Raw genomic sequence first — 25293 nt, 5'->3', positions numbered from 1 at the left:
TTGTTAATCATTTATTCACCCGACTCTCTCATGTAACACATGTTCTTGCAGCACCTTCTTTCACTACAGAGGAGCCTGCATTCTCTGAGTACTCCATGTAACATACTCTTCCAGCTGAAGGCTTGAAGGTTGAAACCATTAATAAAACTTACGAAGATTCTTAAAAATGCAATTATTTGGAAAGAATTGAATTCACTTTAATAGTGATTTGTAAGGGCTACCTTTCCCTTTGATGGCCAGCAGTGTTGACAGGATAATGTACTTGCAGTGAGCTGTGCTGGGAAGAAGGAAAGACATTTGTATGCACAGCAGGGTCAAAGCTAGATCTGGGATGTCTTAGTAGTTGGAAGCCAGGGGAAGCTGTCTTAAAAAGCATTAATCCTTGTTGCAGTTTTTTGCAGCTTTACAACATTTGAGTCAAGGAACTGAATGTTTAAATTTTAAACTGTGATTTAAATATACCGCTTTTTATTCAGATTACACATGAAAAGAGTCAGGAAATTATACTTTAAGATGGCCTATACTAGGAATATCTGAAATCAGTGACTCTTTAAGGAAATTTAAGAAGAAACTTGCGTCCTACCAGGAATCAATATAGACTGTTTTAACAGAGAGATATCAATGGTTATTTTGGATGTTCTATAAAGAACAATATTGTTGAGCTATCTCACTAAATGTAACAGGAACAGAAGTGGCATACAAGTCTATTTTACTCCTGGAGGTTTCCTAAATAATCACCCTATAAAAATTTCAAAAAATTTGTTCATTGTGAACTCAAATTATAATTTCTGTCCTACCTTTTTCTGAATTTCAGGGGTTTTACGTTTTCTCTAGGGGAGCTGAGGTAACATTTCATATCCAACACTTAAAACATGCCAATATGAAGGATACAAGTGTTATTCCTTAAACTACATAATTAAGTGCACTATTTCTTCTCTCCCTGCCAGCAGGAATCCCGATTTGCTTAAGTCATAAAATGGACAAAATTCATTTTTTAAGCAGGTATTTTAAAAGTAGGCTAGGGCTTATTTATTCAAGGCACAGTAAACACTTGCCAGCATTCTTACAGTTTTTTCTTTCGCATTTATTAGCATAGTATCAAAGTCACTGACAGTTGCTGTCCTCTCTATTGCTCAGCAGTTAACTATCCCTTACTGGGTAAGGAGATGCTTATTAAAAGTGGCAAGGACAAATTGTCCCTCATCATTCTCTGTCGCTTTCAGATTATCCCATTGAAGTTTCTCCCATGGTATCCATTCCCATAGCCACCTCTTTTAAGAGTTTTCCAACCACACTTTTTAAGACAAGTGGTTTTCCCTCCTCTTTGCACTCAAGCAGCATTGGGGACTAATGTTACCAATGGCACAGAGACATTGAAAAATGTAATCACCATTGCAGATAGATGTTTCATTTACACAGGAACATGCTCAGCCAAAAAGGTGGTATAGATTGCAACCAGAGCTGTGATGGAGGCCAGTGATTTGTTCGAAATGTCATCTGCATACAATTTCATTTATTTAAGAAACAAATTCAAACTGAAACTGCAAGAAGTACGTCTGCAGAAAGACAAATGTCTGACAAATTCCAAATTTCTGTTCTTCACCAAAGAGAAGATAATTATTATTAGACACTGTGGCAACATTTCCTTCCTTCTGTCTTATGGCATTGTAAGAAATTGAAAACACCACTTTTCGTTGGAAAACATCACTAACCTCAGTTATCAGTGGTGCATGTAGAGCATTAGAGCAAGATTACAATATTGATGAGATGAGCAGTCATTCACATTAAGTAATCAGGAGTTTACTGTCTCTTATTCTCCTTTTCTTTTAAGAAGAGGAGAAAAATAAGCCTCAGATTTAAGATTCTGAAGTCAATCCTATCAACAGCTGCAAATATTTAACAAGCTATGCACCATGGACAAACTTGAAATATCTCTGGCTATTTGGCACTGCTGATACCAACTTTCATGATCCACTATTATCTTAATAAGTGGGAAACTATTATTTTTCAAAGGAGACACACACATTTCTCCTCATCTATGGAATGACAAATGGTAGTATTACAGTCTTCCTTAGCAAAGAATATATTACTTCACTGTTAACGGTCACTTTAATGCAGAGTAGACTGTTTCAGAAGATTCAGTATTTCTTTCCCCCAGGTGTTCTGCTGCTGGAGTTAATTCACCACTTTTATGATTATTTTGCCTAAAGAGCAGAGACTTCATCACAAAGTTTCTAATTATCTGTCAAGCAGAGCTTCCTTGAACACCGGCAGAAGACCATATGCTTAAGGGCAACTGTGTGTTCCACAAAACAACATCTAACTTTGACATTTCCCACTAGCAGATAACCTCCGTATATGATGGTAATGGTAGACATGCTACCCTGACCTAAATGGTGGTTTCACCAGAAACCCCCTATGTTTTATGATCCAGAGGTCTTTGATTCAGTTTCCACACATAATTCCTCCAGGGTCTTAACATGCATTGGGCTGTTACTCTATTATAACAGATTTATGCATAGTTCAAACAGAGCAAATGCAATCAAATGCATTTCAAAAAAAGAAAAAAATCATCCATTTGCCTGGAATTACAACCTCAGCCAGAGCAAGCTCTCCCCATCCAGACATTAGACAAGCTGATTTTGGTCCCTCAAGGCTGTTCATTGAAAGGAGTCCAAAGGCATCCGACTGCCTGCTGACCATTCCTTCACACTAAACCCTATTTTAAGTCACTGGCTGCTGTTTGTGTCCTAAAGCTGCCCTAGGCTTGAGCATAGTTTTATCAGAGGAGTAGTGGAGCCAGATTCTTCATGAGTGGTGTAGCCTGCATATTCTTGCACCATCTGACAAATTAACACTGTTGCTCCCTTGCCCTTTGCTATTTTTCCCTATAACCTTTCAGATGGACATTGCTTATATTTAGCTGGGATTACAGAAGAAGGTTCTCAGTTACTCAGTAAGAAAGAAATTATATGAAAAGGAATATATTTCTAGAAAAAGACCTGATAGTCACTAAAAATGAGTTTTCACAGTACATAGAGGAAGAAGGAAAGCTACAATATTATCATTTAGTAAATGGATATGCTATGCGAGTATGAATTACACTAATTATAACTAGCAAATAATTCATTACAGCATGGTTATTACAGTAAATATAAAACTCAATTAATAATAATATTTGGACACTACTAAGTGAAACCACTTTAGAAATTTGATTTAATTGTCCATAAATTTGTATTTGTTCTATGAGAAACCAAGACACATACATCAATATTACTCTCAGAGCTGGAATAGGAATGAAAATAAAATGCCTCCTCCACGCAGTGGACAGAAGGTAGGAAGCTTTCAATTTACAGTCTCAAATTCTAAAAGAATAGAAAAATTAATAATTTCTTTCCAATATAACATACTACCATTATCTTTCATTATGAAGTAAATAGAAGGTCTTAAAGTTTTTCTACCACTCACCTTTATTCAAGATTCTTATTACCTTAAACCTGGCTACCTAGTCATTTTTTCCATCGCTTGGATTTCCCCATGTAGTTTTTCTAAAAGCACATACATACATATGTCACCAGCAGCAGACAGCTTCATAAATGATCCAGTTTCATTTTTTAGGTGCTTGGGTTGATTGGCAGCTGAAGCTGAACCACCCATAAGAGCACTAAAAAAGCCAAAAAGAACAAAAAAGCAAGTACACCTCAGACAACATGTACTGTGTTTGGATGAAAGTAATAGCAAATAATCTCTTTCTCTTCTAGAGGAGGCAACATGGAAAAATATAAATTTCTAATTTAGTAGGAAAGCTGAACACGAAGAACAGCCTTAAAAGGAAATGTCTACCTTCAGAGAACCCAGGACTGTACTTTTTATCATACTGCTTCAATTCCTCAGTCCTAACAAAAGTTAAACTGATGGAGGGGTGGGAGCACTATTTTTGACTGAATAACATTAGTTCTCAAGAGACTAACACTAAGTTTACTTCAGTAAAAGTAGCTGGCCAAATTGGAGCAGATTTGTGGAATAAAGTAGTTGGTGCTGATGATACTTAGTCCACACCACGCACATTTTGGGGGCTACTCTCTAGTTTAGTCCCATGAACTAAATAAATGTCTATGAGCTGCTGCAATACATTTTTCAGTTTAGTTCCATGTTGAAAAATTCCATTTGCACTCTCCAAGCTACCAAGCTATAAACCAAAGAGAGTTAAGTGAAATTATCAGGATATCTACTCCACATGCACAACTCTGATCTGGACTAAGACACGTAGATACACTTCAAGCATTGATGACACATAAAATACAGAATAAAAGAAAATAAATTACATTGGAAATGGGATAGATGGGATAGTAGCTAAAGCAGAGGTGGAAAAGGAAGGAAAACCACCTAGTATACAGTACAGAAAAGCTACATTGTGCAAATAAAATCTTTCCACTATTTAAATGAAGAGTTTCATTCTTTCTCTAAGTTTCTTTTAAATAATAATATCTATGTGTTTAGCAAGGATATTTTATAGGATTTATAGATAACAACATGCATCAAAGCTTAAAGAGGTTGGGGGGAGGGTAAGGAAAAAAGAAACTGCAATCCAGAAACATGGAGAGTTTTTATTAAAGCATACATTTTTTTTTCTTATAGAATAGTTGTAATTGAAAGGATGATAGTGTGAAAAAGTGTTCTGAGCTGCATCTGGAACAGAAATGCGTTAAACTGAGTTAATAAAGAACTAGGCAACCTTTTGCCAATTGCTTGCAGATAAGACAACAAAAAAAGAATCACAGCTGACTATAAACTAACCAAGTCACCTTCTTCATTAGCCTACTGACAATGCTGTTAGAATGATAGACTTTGGCTTGTTTTACACCTACCTTCCATTGCTATAACTTAGTAATTCTAAGCTGCTGTTAACTCATGTAACCTTGTGGACTTCAGTGTTATTACAGTAATTTACATGACCTACAGATCCTGTCTTTAGGATGTATTGTGTACCGTAACTCATATCTCTTGTGCATCTTCATTACAATCCCACTCTCAATATGGTACTTTTGGAGTGAAGTCCCTGACTCCTTCGACATATGAAATACTTAATTTTATCTTCCTGGTATCCTTTCCATATTTTGTCTTACAAAATATATATCATTCAAACCAAGTACTGAATATAAAGTATTACTTTCCTTTTAGGTAATCTTAATGATGATCTCAGCAAAGTTTGCGTATTGTTTTAAAAACACCAACAGGTACATAACACTAGGAGACTGGAAGTGCACTGTCTCCCTTTTACATACAGGCAGACATAAAGTGCCTACAATCCTATTTGCTTCAGAAGCAGAAGACAGTAAAACACAGGGCAGAACTACTTGAACTGACTGCGTGCAACTCAGTTTTAATCCAGAAGTACTCACAGGAATGTCAAGGTCCCTTCCAGCCTGCACTGTTCTAAGTATGGTTAATTATCTAAGCTAAAACATGCAAGCTACTGTACTCCTGCACTAAAAGTGGCAAGTTAAATCAGTAAATTCACTGTAACATAATTACTAATTTTGGTGCTTTTTTAGGACAAATAATATATGTCTATTGCCTTCAAGGTCTCAATTTCTTTGGGAAACAAAAATGGCAATTTGCACTTACCCTATTTTAAAGACTGTGACATTATACAAAAAAGATGACTGCAAGAAGGATGAAGAGGAATAAAAGGAATAAGGAAAGGAGAAGGAGGAGCAAGAGGAACAGAAGGAAAAGGAAAACAAGGAAAAGTAACACACCAATGACTAAATTAAATAGAATTACAAAATAATTTATGTTTAAAGGGATGTTTGGAGGTCATCTGGTCTACCCCTCAAAGCAGGATTTATTTCAAAGTTAGATCTAAATTCAAAGTTATATCAGACTCATAAACTTAGGAGCAAAACAAGCACTACTGACATAACTGTGCTACAGGATGTCATGAAGTAGTCTAGCTGTTTTGATAACCTTCAGGAACATTGCAAAAAGAGAAAAAACTTATGGTAGCTATATATATTAAAAAAAGAGAAACCTTTACATACAATACCATAACTACATTTAGAAATTCAAGGAATTATGTTTTTGTGTTAGCAATAACATGAATTTGTCTATATCAGCTTCCAATCTCACCGCCATATTTAAGATTGCTATCAGTAAAATTTTCAGCATGACTTGAATTGACCTGCTGTCATTCCGCTTTTCATTTTATAATGCTTTTACAACTTGCAGGTGCTAACCTGCATTCTAGTGTAATGAATAGAGAGATATAAATGATCAAAGAACACTAAAAGACATGATACAGATACATGTTACAGTCATAGCTATGATGGAACTGGAAAATTTCACAAGATCGGTAGTTAAGAAAACATTACATAAATATCTGTGATTTATGGTACACTGAACGTATCACTGACAGGTATGGACTCCCATTTTCATGTTAGCCTTCTGCATGTATGTATCATTTTCCTGATGGCTTCATTAAGATATTTCCAGATTTATTTCTTTGATTCTTCCATGTGTAAAGAATACAAGTGCACAACAGCGTAAGGCCAAACATTTTCTAGGTGTCATCCCTGAAAAACTACTTTTTAATTTAAGCTACACTTCAAGTTGAATGTAACTATATAAATCATAGTCTAGCAAAGAACTTTCCCAATAGAAAAACACCTCAGTTTGAAATGTATCAGTATATTGTAACGATTTCAAGGGAAAAACAAACAAACAAACAAAGACATGAAAAAAGGAAAAGAGAAAAAGTGAAAAGGAAAATGAAAAAGGAAAATATCTGAAATAACACAGTTTAGTGCATACAATCAACTATTTGTTTTTCACTTACCACTTCCTTGTCGATTCATTCTGTTCCTTATTCAGTCTCTTGTATCTGACTAGCACAAAAAAAAAATGTATGCACAAGAAACTACAAGTCTGTGATGAGTACAATACATTTCTACAGTCTGTGTTTCACCATATGACTACTCGATCTGAAGCCTCACATCTCAAATTAGATTTACCAAAGAGGAAGTGAAATACAGCAAAAACTGTATATCATAGCTCTGTGGAGAGTATCTAATTTATTAAAGATCAACTTCTCCCTCCATATAATGAAACTTACAGCACCATTTCCCCCACAGTTCCTAGCAGGGTAGAAAGACATGCAGACAGGATGATTTATTTCTTCTCTTTCAATAAAGCCATGTAACATATCTTAATCAAAATAAATGGTGACAAGTTAATCCTAACAGTAAACACGGTAAGATAAGATTCATGGGATAAGTGACTTTAAGAAATTAAAGGCTTAAAGGTGTTTCCTCACTCTCGTTTTTGCTTGTTCAGGTTAATTCTAATTAAGAAGAACTATTAATTACTATAGGTTTTGTAGCTGAAAGGTAACATTTGTCCATGAATGTGTATGATAAGGTATTGTGCCTTGGCTAATGAATGCCTGATGAGTGCTCTTGGACTTGTATCTTGAAACACAACCAAGTGATTAAAGCAATGTGATATAGAACAAACGTCTTTAAGGAACTGTACGGTGGAGTTCCCCAAACACTAATACACTATCATGGGGTACTGACAATGCCTTATATCTACTTTCTACTGCAGTTGTGAGGAATTCGGAATTTCTTGGAGGAATCAACTGGTTAAAAGAGCCCTCTATACTTCAGATGTGCTTTGAGTATATCCTGAACCATTTAAAAGTGGTAAAATCCTATGTCAAGAGGAGAACACAGTTAGGAAAGGCTACTGCAATCGAGATATCTTAGAACACTTCAAACAGTGCATAGGTGAGACTCAATTGTACGCAATATCCAATCAAACAGAGGTTTCTAGCACGGCCCTGTTATGTGATGTATACTCTGCCATCTAGAGACAGAATACTAGAAAGCACTTTTACGTTATCTAGTATATCCGCAGGTCAGGTCTAATGATAGATCTTTTCGATGCTGCTTTATCTTTTGTTTCTGGCCTTGCTGGATTTTGCTCTGTTTGGGCCAGCTGAAACGCAAAAGAAAGGACAAGATGAAAACAGCTTGCTCTGTGGCACTGCACAACACATCAGTGTGGCGCTTTTCTGCTGTTCACCCATGTTCTGCCTACACGATGCTGCTCAGAGTAAAGTCAATGCAGGAAAAAAGAAATGTAGGTACACCTCTTCATAGGCCTGTTGAATGGATGAGTGGATAGAAACACCACCACATGGACAAGATTAAAGCAGAGTGGTGATTGCCTTAGGAGTTTATGCAGGAGTGAGAAGAGGTGGCTTGGAAGAAGATATTGATCACTGGTAGTGGTTTCTATGAACTGTCTTTAGAAAACAAGTAGAAATTTGGTATCTAGAAAGAAATGATTCAAGTTAACTACATGCTGCATGAAAAAGTACATGCTTGCATTTGCTCTAAACCCATGACTTGAACACCTTCATTTGACACTTCTGGTTGTTGTACTCTTGAGAAAAACTGTTGTCGTATAATATTCCCTATTCCACGTTTATTCAATTCAACATTTTACAGACTCCTGTCCTGTATCCCATGACTTTTTTCAGGGTTAATTTGGAAATATGTACAGAAGCATAGGAGCAAGCATACAAGAGAAGGTCCTTCCATCTTTTCTAGAAAATGTTTTCTTCCACAGTTGTAGCTATACTTTTCCTAGAGCGTTGCAGAACAAAATAAGTTATCTATTCAGCTTTGACCAAGATGTTTTAATTTTCCAGATATTTCAGTCATATATATATATGGCCCTCACACATCAAGGCAAATATTAGAGTTCTTAAAAAGAGACTTTAAAAGGTCTCTTTTAAGCTTAGCAATAGTGTGGCCTGTTACATACATGAATTTATATATATGTACTTCTATATGAAATATATGCAAGTCATACCAATAGAAGAAATTAGGTTGCTAACAAAGAGAATGAATTTCTGGATTTTTGTAATATAATTTTTAGACCAGCTTTGGCAAATATAGCAACTGAAATATTGGGAATATTTCTGGCATATACAAGCAATGATATTTCTCAGAAAGCATTCCATAAAGGAGATGTCATTCCCTAATCTTCTCATGTCAGGATCTTTAGAAAAGAATAATCTATAAGAAAATGTAATTTGACAGATAAGATGCTCCTAGCACATTTCTGAGGAGAAGGAGCATTGTTTTTTCTATAGCTAAAATTTCATACCAGAACTAAAAATGAAGTGCAACACACACACATATATAAGGACTTATATCACAGAACTAAACCCAGTATAGAGGTAAAACTAGTTTAAGTCTTCCAGGTGGTGACTTTGTGGGAAAAACATCAATATAACAGAACTTCTATAGCCTCTTACAACAAAAAGTAAGCCAGTGATACCTACATGATTTTAAAACAGTGGGTCAGAGTGCACACTCATCAACACTACTGGACCTGCAGTTTCCAAACACTCAAGAAAATAACATTTGTAGATAGGGCTTCAACTATGCAGCTTTTTTCAGTGTATACATTGGTTAACTGCTGGATCCATCACTGATAAGAGGTATTACTATATAATATATATTATAATAAAGAACCAGTCTAGTATGCATTTAAATTCCTTTCTTTTCCTGAATATAAAGTAGTTAGAAAGGTCCAGTTTTGGATTTGTTTTGATTTAGTTTTGGTTTTAATCAACTCTTTTAATGTGGGGGAGATACACACACGGGAAAACATACTTCAAAACACTGGAACCAGATTCTCAAAATAACATCAGTGAAGTATTAATAACTTTACAAAGAATTAATAACTTTATTTACTGTCATAGACCAGAAGTTAGATACAATTGGCTCTATACATAATGCAGAATAATAGTCTGGAGGTCCCAAAAAGTAATAAGCTGGTTAGTACAGTGCACATGGCCAAATTGTGTTCATGTAAGTTACTGGGTTTTGGTTTATATATCAAGCAAACCGCAAAATTGTCAAAAATATATCCAGAGTTAAAACAGGAAAAGAAGCAAAGGGCATGAGAGAGAAAATAGACCTTTGTATGAAGAAAAGACCTTTGGTGAAGAAAACTTCATTCTCAAACTGGAATAATTATCTTTCCATTGTAAGAGCTCCCAGATATGGAGTCCTTACTCTTGCAATGATTCTGATATAGACACGTACTCAGTGGGTGATCTCTGTAGTACCAGTTCACAACCATTTCCTATGTAGTTTTCATAAATATGTACAGAAAGACAACTTTTGCAGCCAAAGAACTGGTAGATAGATGGTATTCAGACACTAAGTCCTATAGTGCATTCAGGTTTGATTTAATCAGCTTATGACCAAAAATTTAATTTGATCAGTGTGTCTTGTGATTTAGTCATGATTATGAAGCTATAATGTGTCTTCATCCTTCATATTTAGATAAGGACAGAATCAAGGATGCAGAAACGGAACGTTAAATCCATTTGTATCTCTTTTTGGGTGATTTTCATTCCTTCCCTTTAAAAATTATATTTCCTTTTTGCATACTTAGTTCTATTTTTCATTTGCATATGCATCATTTTTCTGTGTCTGAATTACAGTTTTCCTAAAACACTTTTAATTTTGGAAGACTTACACATTTTTAATGCTGTAGAGTACTATTAGGAAGGATACATAGTGTGTATTAAGATTACAAGTGCAATGAAGATTAAATAATATTAGATCAGAGAAGAATTCTTGATACTGCTTTATAAAACTGAAGAATTGCTATCTGCTTCCTTGGAAAGCCACCTTCTTTTTGGCAGAATAATTTTATGTAGCTCAGTCAAATATTTTAGTGCATTTCCTAATTTTTTCTACTAAATTTATCTTTACCTTACTTTTAGAGCATTAAGAGAATTAGAAACCCCACAAAAAGAGGTGTAGAGATAGAAGTAACTTTTAAAAACCAATGCATACATGGCTGAGATCAAATGACCATGTAAAAGAAAAATAAATTTTATTTTCTAAACAAGGATGGAGGATTTAATTAATATTCTTGAAAGTGATGTATCTATTCATTTTCATTCAGGCCAGCAGAGAAAAAGATTTTGCTTGTTTTAAATTCAGTGACTGAGACCTTACTGAATAAGCCTGTTGTATAAAAATCCATTCACATAAGACTTGTTTCTGTGGGTACAGAACTGTTGTAAATAAGGATGTACATTAAGTATCATCAACTTCATACAGCTTTGCAGAAAGGCTTATAAGCATCATTAAAAGTCCATAATAGCTTTCTCGTTGTTTTGTTTCTCATGACCTCTACTTAAAAAGAAGTTTTATTCTCAGAGATGCAGCTAAAACAAGCTTAACAACCAGAAAGCTAACATAAGATCAGCATAGATCAGGTGTGGTCAGGAACTAGAAAAGGTACTTTCACAAGTCAGACCTCACCATATGTCACGTGAGACATCATACACAACAGACTGTGCAAATAAAAAAGTATGATACAGGCAGTATCTCCTGTTTTTAATTAGAGGGACTACACCTTAGGCTATCATACTAGAATGCAGTAACTTACTTGGATCTCTTTATTGAATACCATATGGTGGTTATCAGAATATCAGATTGGTAAGTAAGGAGTAACCAGCACTGCTGGTGAATGAGAGTAATATACATTTATGTTATAGATGTCACCTGGCCAAACGAATGAAATAACCAGAACATTTCCAGGATGTCTCACTCCTCCACATGAAGTAAATAGCTGTAGAAATTTTTAATGTGTTTATTTCTAGATTTCTGGTATCTGTTATGTGGCTAAAAAGCTGCAACTTTATGAGGTAATAAAAAAAAGGTAATTTTATTTACTGTTTATTTTGATACAGTAAGAATTGTTAACTCTACATCTTCTGTCTGCTGTCATTAAATGCAAAATGTTTGATCAAGACTTTATGTTGAGCTTTGCATAATAATAATATATTAAAACCTCTTTGCAATGATATTTTAAAAACTTGCTCAACTTGCTACTCAGGACACTTACCTGTCCTATGAAAAGAAATACTTTTCACTATGCTACATTTCACTTTGTTCTTTCTCAAAAATGAGGTCCTAGAGGTTACCACATAGATAGAGAAGAACTTTCTTTTATGTGAATGAGAATTTCTGCACATGTTTGAAGGCAGAATTTTTCTCTGATAGTAAATATTTCTGCAGCAGAAAAAATACATTCAGAGAGCAAAAAGGTTAGGTGAAGAAAAAGGACAAAAGTATTCTGTATTCTACTGTAGCACAGGAGTTTATAATTTTTGGTTTTAACCTCTTTGTCAAGATCCAAGACAAATAAATCTGCAAATTGGGCAGATCTACAAAAAAATTTAAAAAATATCTACAGCTTGCACTTTCTATTGTTAAAAGAAGTATGAAATCACATCCAGCTAAAATGATCTGCAGAAGATGGTCTTCTTGAATTGTCCTGTTGCGGGATACAGTACCCATTGATGGCAGAAAAAACATTCAAATGTGTATTAACACACCATAACAATAACATAATTTTAAGAGGTATTGCCATAAATCACTAAAGTTTTAAAATAAGCAATTCACATAGTGAACCTCTCTCAGAAGGTTCTTCTGAATTTCTTATTATTTCTTCTTATTTCTTTTAGACAAAATGAAATCCAGTTATAAAATATATTCAAACAATTTAAAATGTTATTAACTTTTCTAAAACTTTCTGACAACAGATTCTACAAAGTATTTTTCAGCACAAAAATATGCGATATGAAAAGCTCTTCCTGAGACATAGTCTTCCTCTAAATCACAAAAAGTTACTGATGCATGATTTATTGGTTACAGTATAGTATCTCACCACTACAACTCTTTCTTATGAAGTACTTAGTCATTTTATTTTATGATTTCTACAGGCAAAGATAAGAAAGACTTAATATCCCCCTTGGGGAAAAAGAGGGAGAGAAACCTATATAAGCACAAAATAAAAATTACCTATCACAGTTCTTTATAGACTCTATATTGGTTGTGAAACCTAATTTGTGACTATGGCGCCAAAATATATTACTAATTGAACATTATTTTAGGTGAAGCTATAACTACTGTCTCTCAACAATGAGAACCTCCCAGTCAGTTCAGCAGATAAAAATATTGCTATGTCTATTACTAAACAGAAACAAAAGATTTATTCAATGGTGATTTTTCCGTATCTAGGATAACGCAGCATATATCCATTCCCAAACATTTCTTACCTTCGCATCAGTGATGTCATACATGAGGAAAAAAGTGATGCAGGTCTTCAGTGCTCAGAGCCCTAACTATAAAAAAACTAGGATCAAGACCCTTATATAAACATAATTACAGCAAATAAATATTTTGCTTATTTGAATGCAAGTGAGACTGGGCACCATAAAAATAAAAGAGTAGCTTTTCCAAGATTCTAAATAAGAAACATACGTTTATATTGACATTACATAGAAATTTTAATCATTAAATCTGTGAATAGCTTAGCATAATAATAGAGACATTTAAATACATACATGTAAGCATTTATATGTGTGTAACTGAAATAGACTATTTTTATATTATAGTTGTGCTCAAGGTAGAAATATTTTACAAGTCCTATAGTTTCCTATCCTGTACCTGCATTAGGTCACCCATAGAAATAAAGGCTAGATGATCAGCAATGGCTGGAGGAACTGGATGCACATAGCTATTAGATTTTGAAAACTGTAGACCAAACCCCACTCCCTTCTCTACTGCAATGCTATTTAGCAAGTATCTCACATGAAGACTTTGACTTGCCATGCCCATACACTGCTTCAGAAAAAAACAACAAACCAACCAACCAACAAGAAAACAAAAGAAAGAAACACACACCCAGCTCTGGTATACTATATTAGAATACAGAAATAAAATGACAGGAGGCACAATTTTAGATAGGAAAGTAAACGTACTTGAGTAAAGGAAGAAGTGTGAAACTCAACTATATACAGCAGTTTGCAATGAATACCTGATCCACCACTACATCCTATTGTGTTGGTTTGGGGATGGAGGGGAGGGGTGGGGTTTGGATGCTGCAATCATGTTTTGCTTGCATAGCACTAGATCTAGAGGAAGAACATCCTAATATGACAGTCATGTATTTTGATATAATGACAATGAATACTAGAACATTTGTTCTTTAATTCCTAGCAAAACATATGTCTAATGAATATGTTTTAAGGACCAGATGTGAGCAGAACAAACAACTCTTACAACAGCATTTAAAAAAAAATACACTGAAAGCAAATTTGATATATAAAGGGCTCTTTCTAGAAGGAAATGCTGATTATTTCCATTTGCAATAATGCCAGATCATGCAGTTTTCTAATGACGATCGTCTCCCCTTTCATTTTATTCCCTAACATGTTGAAAATATTCCCAGCCTTTTAGAGTTAGTTACAAAGGCACATTTGGCAGACACACCATCTTTGATAGCATAATTTTTAATCTTCTTCTGTAACCCAAGAGAATCTTTTAATAAAGAGATTAAAGTATTGAATTTTTATTCTTCACACTCAAGAGGACAGTGTTTGACCCTGATGACTAATTGAAAGCTAAATTTTATTGCATTATACTGGACACTAATTAGACCAGTTGGAACATTTTTCTAGCAATGTAACATTCACCAAAAAAATCCTCAGTATTTAGAAAAAATAACTAATAGAGTACAGAGAAAGGCACAAAGGAGAAAAAAAATGCCTTCTTAAAATCATCAGAAATGAAGTGGGAGATCATAACAGAATTAGATTAAAAATAAAGAGGATTATAATTTAATTAAATTGGTTTGTTGTGGAGTTACAGCTCACCAGATATTTGTTTGTTTGTTTTTTAATATCCTGTTTTGAGATGAGAGTGTTTCAGCAGGAACACAAGTTGTTTACATAGATGATGCAAAATTGTGTCTTTGCAGTCAACAATGATTACTTGACTTGCAGCAGCATTATCAGCCTCAGTCCTGAAGCATAGTCTTTTAATAAATGCAGTTTGATGTAAACTGACAATATCCACATAAATAAAGCTAAATTCTTGCACCGTGAGGCTGTGTAAATAAGTTATACTGCTTTAATGAGATCCATGTTAAGATCTGTGTGAGACAGCAGTACTGATACTTACCCAGGGCATGGTAAACATTTTACAGTCAGTACTGCAGTATCTAGTAGTGTTTCTCTTCGTATGTGGGTTTCATTCATTTTGATTTTTTTTGACAGAGGACAACATCTGGCTGGGGGTGGGGGGAAAAGATCCCGAAATAGTTCTTCCATTACACTTTTATTTCTTTAACCAACCCAACATTTCATGCACCATGCTGATAATGATGTGGCAGAATTCCTTGTATCTAAGACCAGACTTGCTCTTAGTTATTCGAGGAAGAGGTTCCATGGATGGTGTAAACCATTTTAAAAGCATACTGTCATATATTCCCCCTGCAGCCCTAACAGTACCAGAAAGGAATATTCACTCCCATCGAATCAACAAGCTAATCTCATTAGATGGCCACATGATTACTAAAGCTGACACAGGAAAGTGAGAATTCATACCTGAAAGAGAGAGAAAGTGATGGGTTTGAGGACATGAAGGAGAGGGAGAAAGAAGTGTGAATACAAGAGTGAGCAAGCCTTTACAGCAGCAATCCACTGATTTATCAGCATACACCAATCATGAAAAAGCAGAGCAAGGTACAAAGCTTCTATGCATTACACAGTGGAAATATTGCTGATGTTTTCAGCCTTTCTCCTCTCCAGACATAAGGACAAGACCTTGTCATCACAATATGCTGATGAATTCAGTACTTTGATAAACCAACCTTCGAAAATGCTCACTGCAGATTTAATTTTTAAATTACTTGAAACTTTCAGTAAACACATGCTATTGCATACCATTAATCACTGTTACATCATTTTGTTTCTTCAAGGGAAAATGATGGACAAGATGCCTACATGTTTGCATGGTTTTCTACAGTGAACTGAAGCACCCACATACCAGTGGAGAGAGATGAGTGTCTAACATCTGAATAATTTTCAGAAGTAATTAAGTAGGGGTCAAAATAGATCAGTACATTTTTTTATTCTAGTTTTATGATCAGTTTAAGTGGTGTGTGCACTAATATTCAGTCTTGCATGATTCATGGATTTTCACTTCTGAGTTTTGTTTGGCTTTTCTTTTTTCTAATGTTTTTGATGGGTTGCTTTATAGAGCTAGTATACTTCTGAAATTCTTGAGACAGCGATACATTTAAATTCTTTCAAACTAATTAAACCACTCTTTTAAAAAATAGAAATACAGTCCTTAAATAAAGAAAAAAAATACTATTTTTTGGCCACATATATAGTTGCACCCCTTAAAAATACGAAAAAGTTCCTTCCATTTACTTCATCATTCAAACTTTAGGTGCTAAAAATTAAAATGAACTCTAATTAAAGTTATTGTCTTAACACTTCAGCAGAACAGTTCTCGTTCATATTAAAGAAGTTTCTAGTTGAAAAGAAAACTTTGCCGTGAAAGTCATGTATAATGTTACAGATAATTTTTTGTCTGTTGTCAGAAATTAATCATATTTTTGCATCATTAAGGAGAAAAGTTGGCCTTTTTAAGATAAAGGACACAAGCACCTTGCCATGAAATACCCCTACCTAATTAAAATACCCCTACTAATAGGGTCCTATTTTAAATGATAGAAAAACAGTCTTCCTCATTCTTCAATTGATGTCAATGGGCAACAGAGGAGAAATAAGACATATAAGGAAAATGGAACAGTGCAGAAGTATGGATACACACTGACAATTCTCAAGATTTGTTGTAATGTACATGACAGAAAAGGAAAGGTGCTAATTTTAATGTGGATTAAATTTATTGCTGTATTAACAACAAAAAAAAACACAACACCACAAAAATAAAATCCTACCTTATTGTATACAATGGAAGTTTTGTAATTCATGTATTATGGTCAAGAGGTCATGCACCCAAGTTCCCCTAAAAGTACTGACTTCCTACAAAACCAAAAACCAAATACCTAGTGTTGCTACGTACTTTTGAGCTGAGCAGGTGAACCTCAGTATGTCTCTAGTCCAGCCTCCTGCTCACAGCAGGGCCAACTCTAAGGTCAGACCTGGTCACTCAGTGCTCTCTTCAGTTGGCTCTGAAAAACCAGATGGACAGAGAACACTCAGCCTCCCTGAGCAGCCTGTCTCACAGCTGGGCTGTCTGCAGGCTGGGTATGTTTCTCCTTTTATCCAGCTGGAACCTGCCCTGTTTTGTTTTATGAGAAATGTGTCTCATTCATGTGCCCCAAGAAAGAGCTTGGCTCCGTCCTTCTGACAATCTTCTCTTATCTATTATATACATATATGAAAGCAGTTGTGAGAGCCCTCAAAATTTGCTCACCTCCAAGCTGAATAAGCCCTATCTGCTCAGATTCTCCTCATGGAGAAGGTGCACCTGATCATCATAATTGCTCCCACCAGGTTGGCTCACTGCTCATCAGGCACCAAGGCCTTTCCCTCAGGGCTGCCTCCAGTCTGTTTGTCCCCAGCCTGTGCCATCACAGAGGGTCCCATGTCCCAGGGACAGGACTTGGAACTTGTTCTGTTCACTTTTACAAGATGTCTGTCAGCCCATTTCTCCAGCCTGTCCAGGACCTCCTGTACAGCAGCCCTGCCTCCAAGCTTGTCAGCTGCTCCCCCGACTTTGTTGTCATCCTTAGACTTGGAAAGGGCTTCCTTCTGCAGGCCACTGATAAAGGTATGAAACAGGCCAGCTGCAAGGAGACAACCCCAGAAGTGCTCCACTTGCTACTGACCTGCAGGTAGAGCACCAGCCACTAACCACAGTTCCTTGACCTGACTGCACAACCATTCCTTCACTCATTCTGTATTAGTCCCCTCCAGATTTCTACTTCCCAACACAGACTGCTGTGTCTTGCTAAAGTCAAAGTAAGCAACTTCTAAGATCTTACCTTTACCCATAGCCTTTTTTCCTCTTATCTCACGGTAAAGCAACAAAATATTAGACAGAACTTACAGCCTTAAAAAAGAGCTCTTTCAACAGAACATTGTTTCTGAGACATTAGAACAATACACTGGGCTTTTTGCTATCTAAAGCAGATACCACCTTCTATTGTTCCTTTATTTTTGTTAACTTTGGCAGATAGAATTGTATCTACCACCTACCTATGCCATTCCAAGTTTTCTGAAAGGAAAAGGCTTTTTTTCAGATAATGTTATTAGCAACAATATGAAAGTCTGAGTCACTGAAAAGTATTGAAAAATGCTCAGCTCTCTAGGCTGAATTTGTTCCTTCAGACAAACAGGAATCCACTGGGAAAAAATCTTATTTGGATATAACACTAGTTACTTGAATTGAATTTCACCAAGATTTTATTTAGTCTTAACCGTGTTTAACCTAGAAATTTTATTTCTTGCCTCTTTCAAAATCTTAATTAGTAAAATTAAAACAAAACAGAAAAAAGTAAGACATGAGATGATGATTTCCATAAAACCAAAAAACTTTTAACTGTGAAGATTATTTTTGCCCACTGAAAGGCACACTGACTTCCTTTTTTGGCAACTAGATCAACATGAACGTTCATTTGCAACTATGTCCAGGACTCCAGTAAGTATATTACCTGTTCTGAGCTGTAATCCAAGGTCTCAAACACCTGGCTGCGGCGAATGAAGAGACGGGACTCAGCTTGATGCAAGCAAATGTCAATTTATTGTACAGAAGCACGAGTTTTTATACTCTTTCAGAAGCTGCTCCCAGGGTTCGTGACCTACAAGCTCGAGCACATTCCCCTCAGCTAACTGACTGCCATGCATGGTCCTAGTTTGCAGCCCGCTCCTGCACCTGGCTGTGGGGCACTTGGGGCCAATGGATTTAGGCTTAGATTTTACTTAGACACAGAAAATTAGATTGCTATCTAAATACTCTTGCTATTTTGCTCTGGAAGAGAATTCTGCTTCCCTTATTCAGTATCATGAATAGAAAAGTCATTAAAAGGAAAAATCACATAGAATATACTCAGCAAGTAAGCAGAACTGTTCAGATACAAGCAGGCAATTCCTGTTCACCTCTTATGTAGCAGTCATCATATGCTGCTTTTGCAATACGTCAGGCAAAGACAACAGCAAGACACTGGATGGACAGAAACATGCATCATTCAGGCTCACACAGAACATGGACATGATCGAGATAATGTGCACAATGTGCAAAGCAAGACTTCGCAGCATGTTAGGAGGTGTCTCTGCTCCTTTCTATCTACTTTCTCTGCCCTGTGAACAGGACAAAAAGGCAGGATAAATTCAAATGAGAGGAGATAAAAGCTAAATAAAGAAAGTGATGATTTTGCCTTTGACTTCTGAGGAATAGAGAGTACATCATTATCTGTGTTTGCTTCTACAAGCTCTAAAACTTTTATAAAAACTTCTGGGTTTCTGTTTCTTTGTGTGATTTATTTTTTTGGGGAGGTGGGATGGGTGGTTCTTTTTTAGGTGGTTTTGGTATTTTTGTGTTGTTTTGTTTTGTTTTTTTTAACAAAGCTTTTGCTCTAATCTTATCCAAGTCTTTATGTTACCTCTACCAAGATAAATGCTTTTCTAATTGCAGACATAAAATTCATCTTAGTTCTTTAGATTTCAGCGATTGTGCTGTCACTCAACCTTTTCAGTCTGACAGTATTTCTGACATTCTTCAAACGCTGGAATTAAATCTGGCATTATCAGTGTAAGTGATCTTTTTATCTTCTCACTCGGTGTTATCCCTCATTCTTGTACCCCACAATATGGAAGCTGAAGAGTCTCCCACAGCATTTTGCACCCTACATCTTGCGGCCTACAATGTAACTTCTGGTTTAGGCATGCAAGTACAAAGTTATTTTGTTTTGTAAATGAAGTACAAAACCTGCAGTAAATGAAAATTTATCTGTAAAATCCTTTTATTAATTAAAAAATACTCTGTGAGTGTATGAGGAAGAAGAGTGTCTGCTCTTTTAAGGATATCTGGTCAAACAACCCATAAAATAGAACATACAGAGACAAACATCACTGACAATTGAGAAGGGAAGTTGTGGTAAGAAAAAACCCAGCCAGTCATAATAATTGGTAAGAATATGTGGAGCATGAGACGGTTTTGTCTTTCTTCAGTAAGACTGTCTGACTAATGACCTTGCCAAACTGGGATGATAAGGAAGGGCAGGGAGACGAACACAGAGAGATATAAAACCTGACCAATATTAGCCTTAACAAAGACAATAACCAAAATGAACCTGGTCAGTCACACTAATTGATGGGTTACCAGGAAACTGTAGGCAAACTGGGACTTTCCAACTTATAAAGGATGCAAACCTGAGGGTCCAGGATGTTGGGGGTGTGCAGGGGGACTATGCCAACTGATGAGGCAATGTGCAAGGGAAGGGGATCCAGGAGCAGGGCTAGACAGAAAAGAGTATAAAAGGGACCAGTCACAAGTAAAACGGGGCCAGTCAGGACAGTTGTCTGGCCAAGCCCTGCACCTGATCACTAGTTTGTCCTAACATCTCATTAAATCTTTTCTCAGCTCTCTCACTGTGTAATTTCACTGTCTGTCCCATGTGTGCATATGTGTGTGCTGCAGAGACTTAGTGCCAGCTACTGGGGGGACTGGCATGAGTGGACTGGGTGCCAGCTACTGGAGTCAGACTGGGGAGTGTAGGCACCCCCAACCTGTGGTGTCAGCTACTGGAGCAAGTGGGATCTCAGCATCAGCTGCTAAAGTGAGTGGGGGTCTTTAACTTCCAGCCACAGGGTCTGGAACGGTGTGTGTTGCCAAAACCACTTACAGGGGGGACTGGTGTGAGTGAGGCAAGTAAGGGTCTCTGCATGGACAGTGGGAGCAGGACGATGGATCACAGCCTGCGTGCCTGGTGCAGGCTGCTAGGGGGTGACAAGTGTTTGTTATCTTCCCCAATCCAGGTATGCGTGGGCTTGTTCATGGGCTTGTGCATGGATAACTTGCTTTCAGACTTTAAGCTGGACTCAATGGCAAGTAGGTGACCTTCAGGTCTGGGCTGGGTATTAAGTGGGCAGGGGGTCCATGCTCTTAGAAGGACTTGTCAGTGTGGGGTGCATAAGGGATGAGTGTGTCAGTGCTGCAAGTTTGGCAGTGCGCATGGAGCTGGACCACCTGGTGAGCTGGGGACCATGAAACAGGTAAGGGACCAGGTTCTGGGCAGGGATGCCAGGTGGACAGAGGGGCTGTGCTGCTACTGGAGGGTTCCACAAGCGTACATGTGCTTGTGAACCTGGAGACTGTCTCTTGTGTTTGTGTGCATCAGCTGCACTTCTAACATCACTTAACACAGACCAATTAATTTTGATGACTCCAAATTAACACCTTAATGATTGTTCCTAACATCCCCAACACACTCCAGAAGTTTGGATTTAGAGAATATCAGTGTTAAGATGTACCTTCTGCAGAATAATTCTTGCAAAATAAAATTCTGGGAAGCACTTTGATATTTTTATAATAATTAAGATAAATTATCTTTCTGAATGTAAGAGAGCACATAGCTACACCTGCATTTCTGCTTGTCACAGCTGTACACAAAGATGAAAGATGTATATGCAAACAGATAGTGACTAATATACATTTTCTGATTACTATGTTCTGCTACATAAAATTAGTTTCATAATGAGTATGTGGACTTCTAGCTGTCCATTTGAAATGTTTAGCCTTTTCCTTATGTATAATAGTAACAAAAACTTTTAAAACCTGCTTCTATTTTATGGCTAGAGGAAATATTATTAGATAATGAAAGGTAATTCTCTCCTTTCATATCTCCTCCTTCCCATTTGCTGGGAAATAAACTATCCAAAGCTAATAGATCTCAAAGTGTTCAGCAGTAACAAAAAAAGGCATATTAAATACATACTATTTGCCACTTCAAACAAACTTCTATTAAAAAGTGCAAACCTGTGATAAACATTTAGGAAAAACATTCATCTACTAAGGATTTTATATATAGCATCTCTCACTGCATGCAATCTAACAACTAAGGCCGTTAAAAAGGCTTAAAAGCTCAAATACCAGCAAAAGTCCCTCAAACTTGTTACTCCAGTTCCAAGGCTCATTCATTCAAATTAATAGAAATGTCAGCTTTCTTTCAAACAAAAATTTGAAAGCTGCATTTGCTTCCTTTGTAGGACCAAAGCTAATGAGAGAAGTGACTAAAGAGCGAACAAAAGTAACTGTCTTCAAACACTGACTGTGAACAGTATTATATAATTGCTCATTTTGAAAGATTTTTTTTTTTCTTTTTTTTTAAATGGCTCCACAATACTTTTCTTATTTAAGATTCACTCAAACTTTGAGAAATATAGTAGAGAGAACAGTATCACTCAAGGAGTATCTCCAAGCACTGCAAGAAAAAGCTTTGTTGTCATGTATGTGTGCACAATACACACACAAAAAGCATTTAGGACACACACACAAAAAGCATTTAGGACAAAAAAAAATAAATTTCATTCAAAGATTGAAAATTTTACTGTCATTACCTTAAATTTTTGGGGGTTTAAAGGAAGTTACATTTTTCTCTCAGTTCTGAAGTAGGAAAGCATCTGAACACAGGCAACCCACAGAGGGATCATAATATTACCTGAACTTTCTCTAATTGAAAGTATTTCCCTGTTATTCTGAGCTCTCTTGCAGAGGTTGTAGCAGTAACAAGACACAGTAGATGGAAGGGGGTGGGGGGAAGAAAAGAAAACAAAACCCAAACCCAGAAATAGCAGTATTTTCTCAGTGGTACCAAGAAAGCACTATACTTTTCATATTCTTCCTTCTCATCTCAGTTCTACACATAACTCAGTGTTTCCACTAGCTCTAATCTCGCCTCCTGGCCAACAGGAAATGCAAGTTGCTGAGACCATTTATTTTTCACATTAAAAACCATATTAACTGCATTAACCAGAGACATCAGAGTGAGGAGAGGGAGGTGGGAGGGGGAAATGAACGCTTCCAACATCTTTGAATGTGTTACAGCTAAAGAAACCTTGAAGTATTTTATTCTCTGCCCTTACACCCTTCTGCCTCTTGATCTGTTATCTCACTGGCAGCCTCTTTGAGTCATCACTCTTAGTAGTTTCCTATTTTAATACCTTTCTCTCATTAGGCAGCAGACTGTTTTCCTCTTTGTCAAACTAAGGGTACAACTGAAATCTGTTCGGTCTTTCTCAAAATAAGCTTATTCAGCAACACAACATGGACTTTAACTGTCTAGGGAAATTTCCAGCCTTAGCATTTTTCAAGTAAATATAATTAAAACAATTAAAACATTTTTCCCGTCTCTTTGAGAAATATTTTTCTTTTTTAAAACAAGAGTTCAGTCTCACTGCACAGTGTGTTCTTTGCCTTTGACATTTAGTAGCATGAATGATTGATAACTTAGCATTACTTAAGGTAGAGGATTAATCTCTGTGTAGATTGAGGAGTAGGAAGAAAGAGACATTCAAATTCTGTGTCTTTATACCTGCACTGCTGTAAATTAGAAATGTCAAAAATGTAATTCATCAATTTATATGCATTGAAAGAGTTTTTCTTTAAAAATACTAACAGAAGGGAAAAGAACTCCTTAGGCTCAAACCATGTCCAAATATATAATTTGTATTTAAAATATCTGCAACTTTCGTCATCATTGTTGAAATAATGCCCTGTCATTTAGAGAAGAAATTAAATAGAATATGGGAATAACCATTAGTATCCCATGTAGAATGCAGGAAATACAGAACACATAAACCAAAACTTCCATCGCAAATTTTAAACAATTCTACACTAAAAGAAATATTAAAAAAAAAAAAAAAAAAGTACATTTAACAATATCAGGAAACTGCTTGAAAAATTTTGCTTGCATTTGAAAGGCCTGAAATGGAGACACCTCTGTAGTCTATGCCTATGTCTCAAAACTGCTTAGGCAAAACAACCACCACCAAAGAGTTTTTACTTTTATTATCACCAAGAGGTAATAACAGTCATAACATGCTATATGCCAGGCACAATCTACTAGCATAGCTAATGGTTGCCAAGGACAAGAGTTGACAAGCAGTACATCAAACTCTGACCTGTGCCAAGCTTTCTTTGATACGGTTACATTTTTATTAAAATTTATTTTCTGCTTTCAGGTGCTCCACCAGCTCCAGAGAAGGCCCATGACCGGCCTAACAGACTTAATCTCTCCTCCATCCTCATCCAGTTATTGAGGGATTTCTTCATAAGCAGGATCCCTATTTTGTTCCTTTTTCCCTCTTAGCTGTTGTAACACACTCAAGAATCAATCAAAGTGAGTCCCTGAATATATACTTCCTGAATATCTCTTCACATAAATAAAATAAATCTTTGAATTGAAAGGACAATGAAACTTTCACCTAAACCACAATTCAAAGTCTAGTCTGTTCTTTATACAAAACTAAGACAACAGATGAACTATTATGTTACTCTGCAAAAAATTATTATCTAAATTTTATCTTCTGCATGCTATAGCACTGTTGAAAACAATCAAATTACTTTTAAATTAAAATATAATAGAATATATGGAGACCAAATGAAATGAAGAAATTCAATTTTGTGATTACGACTTTGAAAACACACCATAGCTAGAAACCAAACACTTGCACATATTAGAATGAAAAGCAATCAAACAAAAAGTGAATGTACTTATGTTCTTTGCATGCATTACTCCATATATTAATATATTCCACACAAAGTGAACATTTTCACACACACAAAAGCTTGTCATCTAGTTATATAAAATGCTGCCTACTAACATCTTTGTAGATGAAAATGTGCTTGCTAAATGAGCTATTGTTTAAAACAAAAATCAAAAAGAACTTTGTTATATCCTTTGAAAGGATGTCTCATTGTTTCAAAGCAATCTCTGAGAATAGGAATAGTGACTCATAAAGCATTTGCAGTGACTCAAGAGTACCTTGATGCCTCACCTCATTTTCTTAACTATAAATCTATTTGGGAAGTCTTGCCATAACATTTGCTGTGATCCACTAAGTTAAGAACATACTGTATTATCCCTTTTGAGAACGTGAATGCATGTTTGGTTACTGCAGGTAATGTGCTTTCATTCACAAATATGTAATTGAATATAACTAGAACATAACAATCTTTTTTTTATACAAATGCAAAAACTGTGGTAAAAATCATAATTAATGCTGAAAAGTCAAGAGCCAGTAAATGCCAGAATTATAGTCTACCTTTTAGTGCTTTATGCTTTATGGTGCAGGTTTATCTTCAACAGTTTAATACTATCACCAACGTACTGCCCCTAATTAATTCAGTTCCTGAGATGGATGGTATTCAC

This window comes from Falco naumanni, chromosome 3 (assembly GCF_017639655.2).
Source record: "Falco naumanni isolate bFalNau1 chromosome 3, bFalNau1.pat, whole genome shotgun sequence".
Lineage (NCBI taxonomy): Eukaryota > Metazoa > Chordata > Aves > Falconiformes > Falconidae > Falco > Falco naumanni.
The sequence above is the reverse complement of the archived record's forward strand: the minus strand, read 5'-3'. Positions refer to the sequence as shown.